The sequence below is a fragment of the Mus musculus genome, chromosome 1 (assembly GCF_000001635.26).
Source record: "Mus musculus strain C57BL/6J chromosome 1, GRCm38.p6 C57BL/6J".
Classification (NCBI taxonomy): Eukaryota; Metazoa; Chordata; class Mammalia; order Rodentia; family Muridae; genus Mus; species Mus musculus.
In genome coordinates, this window is record NC_000067.6 from 97532293 (window position 1) to 97543078 (window position 10786).

At 39.6% G+C, this 10786-nt stretch overlaps 1 annotated feature.

The window, feature by feature from the left end:
- Positions 6205-10449: an enhancer, noted in NCBI's record as "VISTA enhancer mm1317". NCBI's record gives its function as "enhancer in: neural tube[3/4] | hindbrain (rhombencephalon)[3/4] | midbrain (mesencephalon)[3/4] | forebrain[3/4]" and the evidence as "EXISTENCE:transgenic organism evidence [ECO:0001131][PMID:17130149]".

Here is a 10786-nt window from a genome sequence, read left to right on the forward strand (position 1 = left end):
TTCCATAGTACCCCCCCCCAAAAATACACTATCATATCATCTGCAAATAATGATATTTTGATTTCTTCCTTTCCAACTTGTATCCCTTTGACCTCCTTTTGTTGTCTAATTTCTCTAGCTAGAACTGCAAGTACTATATTGAATAGATAGGGAGAGAGAAGGCAGCCTTGTCTACTCCCTGACTTTAGTGGGATTGCTTCAAGTTTCTCTCCATTTAGTTTGATATTGGCTATTAGTTTGCTGTATATGGTTTTCACTATTTTTAGGTATGGGCCTTGAATTCCTGATCATTCCAACACTTTTAACATGAAAGGTTGCTGAATTTTTCAAATGCTTTTTCAACATTTAATGAAGTGATCATTTTTTTCCCTTTGAGTTTCTTTATGTAGGATATTTCACTGATGGATTTCTGTATATTAAGCCACCCCTGCATCCCTGACATGAAACCTAATTGATCATTGTAAATGATAGTTTTGATTTACCATTGGATTCACTTTGTGAGAAATTTATTGCATATTTTTGCATAAATATTCATACGTGAAATTGGTCTGAAGTTCTCTTTCTTTGTTGGGCCTTTGTTTAGTTTAGGTGTGAGCCTAATCATAACTCCATAGAACTAACTGGGTGTGTTCCTTCTGTTTCTATTTTGTGGAATATTTGAGAAGTATTGGTATTAGGTCGTCTTTGAAGGTCTGGTACTAAAACCATTTGGACCTGGGCTTCTTTTGGTTGGGAGACTTCTAATGACTGCTTCTATTTATTTAGGCTATATCAAACTGCTTAGCTAGTTTATCTGATCCTCATATATCTTTGGTATTTGGCATCTTTCTAGAAAATTGTCCATTTCATCAGATTTTTCATTTTTGTAGAATATAGGCTTTGTAGTAGGATCTGAAGAGTTCTTTGAATTTCCTCAGTTTCTGTTGTTATATCTCCCTTTTCATTTCTGATTTTGTTAATTTGCATACTGTCTTTGTTCCCTCTGGTTAGTCTGGCTAAGGGTTTATCTATCTCGTTGATTTTCTCAAAGAACCAGCTCCTGGTTTGGTTGATTTTTTGTATAGTTGTATTTGTTTCAACTTGGTTGATTTCAGCCCTGAATTTGATTATTTCCTGTGGTCTACTCCTCTTGGGTGCATTTGCTTCTTGTTGTTCTAGAGCTAGCAGGTGTGCTGTTAAGCTGCTAGTGTATGCTCTCTCCAGTTTCTTTTTGGAGACACTCAGAGCACTGTTAGCACTCTATTTCCTCTTAGCACTGTCTTCACTGTGTTCCATAAATTTGGGTATGTTATACTTTCATTTTCATTAAATTCTAAAGTCTTTATTTTCTTCATTTATTTCTTCCTTGACTAAGTTATCATTGAGTAGGGCATTGTTCAGATTTCATGTTATATGGGCTTCCTGTTGTTTTGTTGCTATTGAAGACCAGTCTTAGTCCATAGTGATCTGATAGGATGCATGAGATTATTTCAACCATCTTGTATATGTTGAGCATTGTTCTGTGATCGATTATATGGTCAAATTTGGAGAAGGTACCATGAGATGCTGAGAAGAAATTATATTCTTTTGTTTTAGGATGAAATGTTCTATAAATATATGTTAAATCCATTTGGTCCTTAACTTCTATTAGTTTCAATGTGTCTTTGTTTAGTTTGTGTTTCCATGATCTGTCCGTTGATGAGAATGGAGATTTGAAATCTCCCACTATTGTTGTATGAGCTGCAATGTGTGCTTTGAGCTTTAATGAAGTTTCTTTTCTGAATGTGGATATACATGTTCAGAATTGAGAGTTCTTGGTAGATTTTCCTTTGCTGAGTATCTAGTGTCCTTCCTTATCCTTTTTGATAACTTTTGGTTAAAAGTCTATTTTATTGGATATTAGAATGGCTACTCCACCTTGTTTCTTGGGACCATTTGCTTGCAAAATTGATTTTCAGCCCTTTATTCTGAGGTAGTATCTGTCTTTGACACTGAGATATGTTTCCAGTATGCAGAAAAATGCTGGGTCCTGTTTTTTTATACAGTCTTTTACTCTATGTCTTTTTCTTGGAGAACTGAGTCCATTGATGTTAAGAGATAGTAAATAAAAGTGATTGTTGCTTCCTGTTATTTTTGTTTTTAGAGGTGCAATTATGGTTGCATGGTTATCTTCTTTTGGGTTTTTTGAAAGAAGATTACTTTCTTGCTTTTTCTAAGGTGTAGTTTCCCTCCTTGTGTTGGAGTTTTCCATTTATTATCCTTTGTAGGGCTAGAATTGTGGAAAGCTCTTATGTAAATTTGTTTTTGTCATGGAAAGTCTTGGTTTCTCCATCTATTTTAATTGAGAGTTTTGCTGGGTATAGTAGCCTGGGCTGGCATTTGTGTTGTTTGAAGGTCTGTATAAATCTGCCCAGGATCTGGCTTTTATAGTCTCTGGTGAGAAGTCTGGTGTAATTCTGATAGGTCTGCCTTTATATGTTTCTTGACCTTTTTCCCTTAAGCTTTTAATATTCTTTCTTTGTTTTGTGCTTTTTCGGTGTTTAACTATTATGTGATGGCAGGAATTTCTTTTCTGGTCCACTCTATTTGGAGTTTTATAGGCTTCTTCTAGGTCCATGAACATCTCTTTCTTTACAATAGGGAACTTCCTTCTATAATTTTGCTGAAGACATTTACTGCCCTTTAAGTTGGAGATCTTCACTCTCTTCTATACCTATTATCCTTAGGTTTAGTCTTCTAATTGGCTCCTGGATTTCCTGGATATTTTGGTTTAGGAGATTTTTGAATTTTGCATTTCCTTTGACTGTTGTGTCAATGTTTTCTTTGGTATCTTCTGCACCTGAGAGTTTCTCTTCTATCTCTTGTATTCTGTTGGTGATTCTTGCATCTATGAGTCCTGATCTCTTTCCTAGGTTTTCTATCTCCAGGGTTGTCTTCCTTTGTGATTTCTCTATTGTTTCTAATTCCATTTTTAGATTTTGGATAGTTGGTTGAATTGATTTACCTGTTTCGCTGTGTTTTCCTGTAATTCTTTAAGGGATTTTTGTGTTTCCTGTATTTCCTGTGTGCTGTGTTACAGGATCAGCTCCCAGTGCAGATGGAAACTAGAAGAATCCTGTCCCAGGCTGTCCTCAGTTCCTGTGCCCTGAGAGTTCTACATGGGTCCCTCTGAGCAGAAGTGGTCTTCCCTTGCTCACAGGCTTGTCTGCCCTCCTGGGAGACCAGCTCTCTCCAGGAGGTATTTGGTTATGGAGCACTGTGGCACAGGTTCAGCTCCCAGTTAAGATGTTTCATGCATATTTGTAAAAGGTATTGTATGATTTGACACTAAACAGCAGTTGCTATGCTATACATTATCAATCTTAAAAGTATATTGAGAATTTGGCTCTCTGAAAATCATTGTAAATGGAGTATTTAAAGGTTTTAGAATTAATCAAAAATTGACTAACATAATAGTTGATTTTAGGCTATAAATGTCAAGCAGGCATGTGACAGCATAGTGTAAAGAGAAAAAGAATAATAGAGTATATTAATCTTTAAATAAACACAAGATCAGGAAGATAAGAAAGAGTGGATATAAAGTATGTGAGAAAAAGAAAGCCATGTAAAACAAAACAAAACATAAAGCCAAATATTAACAAATGTAGAAACCACTTTTAGGAGGTGTGGCACTTAGAAGTGGCACTTTAGGAGGTGTGGTAATGTTTGGTAGGCATGGCTTTGCTGAACAGAATGTTTCACTAATTGGTGTGGTTTGAATTCTTAGAAGCACGGGTTAGGCATATAGTCACTATCAATTCTGCCTGTTGATCAGGATGTAGAAAAAAGGCCACCTTGCGGAAACAATCTACAGATTCAACCCAATCACCATCAAAATTCCAACGCAATTCTTCATAGAGTTAGAAAGATCATTTTGCAAATTCATTGGAATAACAAAAAAACCCAGAATATCAAAAACTATTCTCAGCAGTAAAAGAAATTCTGGGGGAATCACCATTCCTGACCTCAAGCAGTACTACAGAACAATAGTGATAAAAACTGCATGGTATTTTTACAGAGACAGGTAGATCAAAGGAGTAGAACTGAATACCCAGAAATGAATGCACACACCTATGGTCACTTGATCTTTGACAAAGGAGCTAAGAAGATGCAGAGGAAAATAGGTGGCATTTTTCAACAAATGGTGCTGGTTCAACTGAAGGTCAACATTCAGAAGAATGCAAATCAATCCAATTGAATAGATATGGGGAGAGTGGGCATCCTTGTCTTGTCCCAATTTCAGTGGGGTTGCTTCAAGTATATCTCCATTTAATGTGATTTTGGCTGTTGCTTTGCAGTAATTTGCTTTTAAAATATCTAGGTATGGACCTTGAATTCCTGATCTCTCCAATACTTTTAACATGAAGGGGTGTTGTATTTTGTCAAATGCTTTTTCTGCATCTAAGGAGATGATCATGTGATTTTTTTCTTTGATTTTCTTTGATTATGATAATGGATTTTTCTATATTAAACTAACCTTGCATTCCTGGGATGAAGCCTACTTGATCATGATAAACGATGCTTTTGATGTGTTCTTGGACTCAGTTTGCTAGAATTTTCTGGAGTATTTTTGCAATGATATTCATAAGCGAGAATTTTCTGAAGTTCTCTTTTTTTGGTTTGGTCCTTATGTGGTTATGTATCAGAGTAATTGAGGCTTCATAGAACGAGTTAGGTAGTGTTCCTTCTGTTTCTACTTCATGGAATAGTTTGAGGAGTCACGCCTCCTCCCCATAATTGTTCCTGTCTGAAAGAATTACAGGGATGGAAATGGAGAGGTGCCTCAGGAAAAGAAGGTCCAGCGACAGGCTCAAAGTGGGATCCAGATCAAGGGGAGGTCCCAAGGCCTGACACTATTACTGAGGCTATGGAGCACTTACAAAAAGGGATCTCTCATGCCTGCCCTCCAAAAGACCCAACAAGCAACTGAAAGAGCCAGTTGCAGATATTTGTACCCAACCAATAGAGAGAAGCAGCTGACCCCTGTTGTTGAGTTAGGGAAGGCTGAAAGAAGCTGAGGGGAAGGGCAACCCTGCAGGAAGACCAACAGTCTTAATTAAAAAGAACCCCAGAGATCTTTTAAACACTGGACCACCAAACAGACAGCATACACCAGCTGATATGAGGCCCCCAACACACATACAGTAGAGGAATTCCTGTCTGTGTTCATTCAGAGATGATGCACCTAACCTTCAAGAGACAGGAGGCCCCAGGGAGTTTAGAGGTCAGGTGGGATGAGAGGTGGGGGCATCCATGTAGCAACAGGGTGGAATGGGGAGGAGGTGCGGGACATGGAGCAGTTGGATGGTAGATGGGGGGATGGAATATGGGATGTAAAAATGAATTAAAAATAATATATTTTTTAAAAAGAGTACATATAGAGGGACCTAGGGCTCCAGCCACATTTGTATCAGAGGATAGTCTTGTCAGACAGCAGTGGGAGGAGAGGCCCTCTGTCCTGTGAAAGCTTGATGTCCCAGTCTATGAGTGGGTGGGTGGGTCATGGAGCACCCTCATAAAAGCAGATATAGAGGTTTGGCATAGGGGCTTTCCATGGGGGAAACTGGGAAAGGGGATAACATTTGAAATGAAAATAAAGAAAATATATGCCGGGCAGTGGTGGCACATGCCTTTAATTCCAGCATTTGGGAGACAGAAGCAAGAGGATTTCTGAGTTCAAGGCCAGCCTGGTCTACAGTGTGAGTTCCAGAACAGCCAGGACAACACAGAGAAACCCTGTCTCAACCCCCACCCCCATCCAAAAAAAAAAAAAAAGAAAGAAAGAAAGAAAGAAAGAAAGAAAGAAAGAAAGAAAGAAAAGAAAATATCCAATAAAAAAAAAGAAAAAAGAAAAACAAAGAAATTGGGTAAATGGAGTACTGGTCATCAAACAATGACCAATGTTCATCAGGATCAGTCCACCTTGAGTTGTGAGGCAGTCTTTCACAGGCTCGGAACTCTCCCACGAAGGCTAGAGTACCTGGCCCCAAATCCCCAGGGAACCACACATTTCTGAACCTTCAGCAGATTCAGAAATATTTCTTTGGGGACCCAAAGCTATAAAATGGCTTTAAATTGTTTGGACCCTGACACCCCAGAGAGGCCACATGATATAGTGGAGAGAGAGAGAGGCATTGATATTCCCAGGGCTCCTGAGTCTTTGGAAGGCTGAGCATTTGACTTAACTTCCATGAGCCTCTGTTCCTGAATAGGATAAATAAGTTGGTTCAAGGATAAATCACAGAGGTCTGCAGTTGCCTGCCATGATTCTTGCTCACTGTAGTCATGGATGGAACTGTTCAAGGTCATAAAATTGTGAAAGGAAGGGGATCCCTTACAGACCCTGAAGAAGTTGACTCTGCCATTGAAATAGACATGATTGCAAGGAGTGTTTTAAAGATGAGGGAAGGGAGCTGCAAGGGCCTCAGATTATCCACTTGTGAAAGGGGTATGAGAAGATTATTCTTCGTCACATCTCTTCTAAAAGTCAAACAACTAAGTCTGCATGCCAGCACAAGGCATGGAGGGGAAGGGGCCTCTGGCTCCTTGGGTGGAACTAGAAGCCACATGGTTTCTTTGTGTCCCACCATCTCATCATCCTCTGAGCAAGTCACAAAGGAGAAGTGCTACCATCCCGAGTGAACCTTTCCTTTCTGGTTTCTTCTCAACTCTCATGGCACACCTAAAAGATTTATTATGGGGGGAGAAAGGGCTGGAGGGGGCATGGCTGGTGTGAAATCCCTATTAGTCTGAGTATTGAGTGGTTTATCACACATAACTACCCTGTGACAGATTAGGTTCAGTGAAAGAAATGGCCTGTGAGCAGCATCCTAGTTTGTCACTTATCTCCAGAGAAAAGTTGCCACAGTAATGAGGATGAAAACTTTGTCTGACAAACCAGCAAAGAGTGGAAGAAACAGAGTGGGATTGCTTGTGGAAAAATCCTCTCACCATTATGTAGGGCATAGAGACTTTACATGAAATTGCAACTTATAAGGAAAGTCATACATAATTTTTATTTGTAAATGAACCAGTTAGATAAAAAGTAAAGGGTAAGGGCCAGGGAGATGGCTCAGACAGTGTCTGCTACTCTAGCACAAGGACATAGATTTGTATTGTCATTGCATCATAAAATCTTGGTGGATGTGGCAGTATGCACACACATGCACACTTGCACATACATATGTACACAGCACAATAGGGAGTAAAGAGAAGGGAGATCCCTGGAGCTCATTGGCCAGCCAGTCTAGAAAAACCAATGAATTCTGGGTTCAGTAAGAGCTCTTCTCTCTGTCTCCAGAAAAGATATAGCAATCAAGAAAGATGTAGACATTTATTTAATATATGCCCACACAGATATACACACACGTGTGCATGTATGCACACATACAGAAAGTGAGCATGTTATATTTCACCCATTTGGTGATTTGGTCTATAAAAACTCACTGAGCGCTGTCCTATGCAATGAGGATATAATCATAAACCCAACAAAGTACCTTGCACACTGCCAATGCAGTCAACACAGCAATAATGCATCCTGAAACTCACAAATACTAAACATCATTCTGTGACCTTAGCGTGGAGGGTTAGGCTCTTACTTAAATTATAAGTATAGGACAGTATGCTGTTTAATTAGCTACCTATTATAAAAACCTTAACAACTCCCTGTTTTCTGTATTTTCATTGTGGAAATAGAAGGAGAAGAAAAAGAGTAAATATAGTACAGGCACAAGGGATCTGCCAAGTATATTTGTAGGTTAAGAGTAGGAGGCAGAGTATTGTTCTCTGCCATTTAACCTACAGAGGCAAACCCCGACAACCCAAAAGTAATTCCACTATTATCATTCTATATAAAACCACCTGCTAGTGCTTTTAAAACAAAATCACACAGCACATTTCTAAGTCAGATGGAAACACACGCGTAGTCTGAATTACTCTTGCTTCCATTAGCATGGATGATCAAAAGTTTACTCTGCGTGTTCAATCAAATCTGTCCCCAAGTGAGTCCTAAAATACAGCAATTACTGATGTTCCTCCCACTCCTGCCCTGTATGACGGATCCTGAAGGAGAAGGGATGTTGAAGCTTAAGGCAGTATACTTCCTGGTGCGTGGATAACGCTGAGAAGGGACGCCCCTCCGCATAGGAAGGTGAAAGAAACGGGTGTGGCCTGGGAAAACCAAACTCACTCCTTTTTGCAGGATCAATGATGTCAGAGGCGAGGGTCGGGGTTGGAGGGGGGGAGGTAGGAGAGGGAGGGAATGTGAACTGGCTAGTTACTTTTCTCTTCTAAAAGGGAATCCACAGGCCATTCTGAAACAGTACTCAGCCAAGGCAGGCTTCGAACACTACCCAACAATAGAAGATAACAAATGAGAGAAGGGGACAGAGTGAGAGAGACAGAGACCAAGGCACAGACCCGGGCTGTCAGAGCTCCGTGAGAAAGAACAGTGGCATTGTGCCTGCATTGGTAGAAGTGACCCTCCTGCTATTTCAGTCTCAAAGGAAGCCCCCTCTGTTCACCTTCTCATTAAAACAGCCTCTCCAGAGAAAACGCTGAGACCACACAAAGCAGGACATTCATCACTAGGGCAACCTATGCACGCAGTGGAAGCTGGCGGGCACAAAAGGCTGGCTTTAGGCTTTGTGGGGAAGCTGCTGCTCTCTGCCTGTCTTGGTGTACGTGAGATTTAGACAGTAGAATGGGATGGAAATCAAGGTTTATATTGTGTTTGCCTGTTGTAGGTGTACTTATAAAGAATGAAATCCCCATTTAATTCAATGTTGCTTTGTAAAGTAGGCAGCAACCCATCCAACACCAAGCCTTTATTTCCCAATACATCATCGTCATCATCCACAGTCCATTCCATTTTATCCCATTTATGACAATTCAATCAATGTTGCTAATTATCTTCAACATGGCTTAGGCAGAGAGTAAATCTGCTAAAGCATTTGGGTACATGTCTTCTTTGTTTGGGCCTATCCACTCCCATTCCCTCCCCTTCATCCCCACTGCAAGACCACACATACCTCCATGGAACACTACAATGCACCAACCAACAGATCAAAAATAAGGCTACAGTGCCATTCACACAAACAGCAAAAATTCTTGCAAGCCCTTTTTGCCCTATGTAGTTAAAATGTATATAAATGCTTGGAAACAATGGTCTTTAAAAAAACAAAACAAAACTCTCCATTCCACAGTGACAAGGAACAAATGGTCTTGTAACAAAATATTAGCATTCACCTGAGCAAACATCATTCCACCAGGCACCCTCACAGACCTTCTTTTTCTCCTGATGATGGAACTAAACCACTACCTTCAGCTACAGTGCTAATACTGTACTTCAGCTTTGTTTTAATTTGCTGTTAACATGCATTTTTCAGAGTAATGTCATTCCTGGAGAAATCATCTTTAGCATATTAGAATCTCAAGCAAAAGGTCCTCTGTGGACACCTGGGGCAGATTCTTAGATATAGAATCTGTGAAATTAGATTCTTTTTCCTTCTTTATGTCTTCTGAATCAGGATGAATTGGTTTTTATCTGTTTCATAACTATTCTTTCCTTTTGTCCTAAATCTATTTTTAAAAAGTACATAAACAAAAAACATTGTAAGGCTTGAAATGAAATCTTAAAGTTGTTAATGTAATATATAATAAGTATGCAAATGTAAGTGTACATTTGCATATGCATATATCTTCTAATAATATTCAACTCCTTACCCCTCCTTTTTCTCCTCACTGGTAGTTTTCCTCTTTAAAACAGTTCCCATTCTACCTTTCTGTCATAAAGAAACTTAACAGCTAGTGTGGTGGTGAACACTTCTAATCCCAAATTTAAGAGGTAGAAGCAAGAAGATTAAGGATTCAAGGCCAGAATCAACTACTCAGTGAGTTTGAGGCCAGCTTGAACTAGATAAGACCCTACCTCAAAAAAAGAAAAGGTAATTTAAAAAGAATTTCAATTGGATTTAGCTAACTCTTTCACATTTCCAAGAGAACTGGGGGATTAGGAAAATAATCACAAACATAATACCAACTGTGCAGTTTGGGTCTTGTCTCACAAAGAAGGGAATGTTAAGAGATCGAGGCTCCATAGTAGTGCTATTGAAAGAGCCAGTGGACCCTTAAGAAAAGGGACCTTGTTTTAGTTAACTCTATATCACTGTTGCCAAAATTCCTGACAGAAACAATTTCATAGAGGAATGTCGTATCTGGGCTCACATTTTCAGATTTATGAAGGGCAAGGCAGGGCTGAGTAGTTCCCATCATGGCAATCCTAGACACCAAGAAAATGGGACAGCAGCACTCTCCCTATTTTCTCCTTTTCAGATATTTATTTCAGATGCTCACTCAGGGAAGATGACTCTCACACTCAGGGTTGCATCCATATTCAAGGCATGCCTTCTCCCCTCAGCAAGTTCTCCCTTGAAAGTGCCCTCATGTACCCATCCCTGCATGCCTCTCTGTCATGTAGCTGTTTCCTCTAAATTAAAACATTCCATCATGGAGAGAGGAGGATGGCTTACAAGATTCGGGAAGCTTAGGAAAGTTGTAAGACTTATAAGGTTATAAAGCAAAACACATTTGTAGGAGAGAAGAAGCTGTCTGGTGAGAAGTGCGTACAATTAGAGCAAAAGTTTCCATAAACGTGGCTCTTGTGGATCACCTCTCAGGCTAGGGTAGATTTTTCCAGAGATGTGGCTGCCTTTCACCTACTCAGACCCTCATAAACTCATTGGTTCACAAAGACGGATATGATGGGATT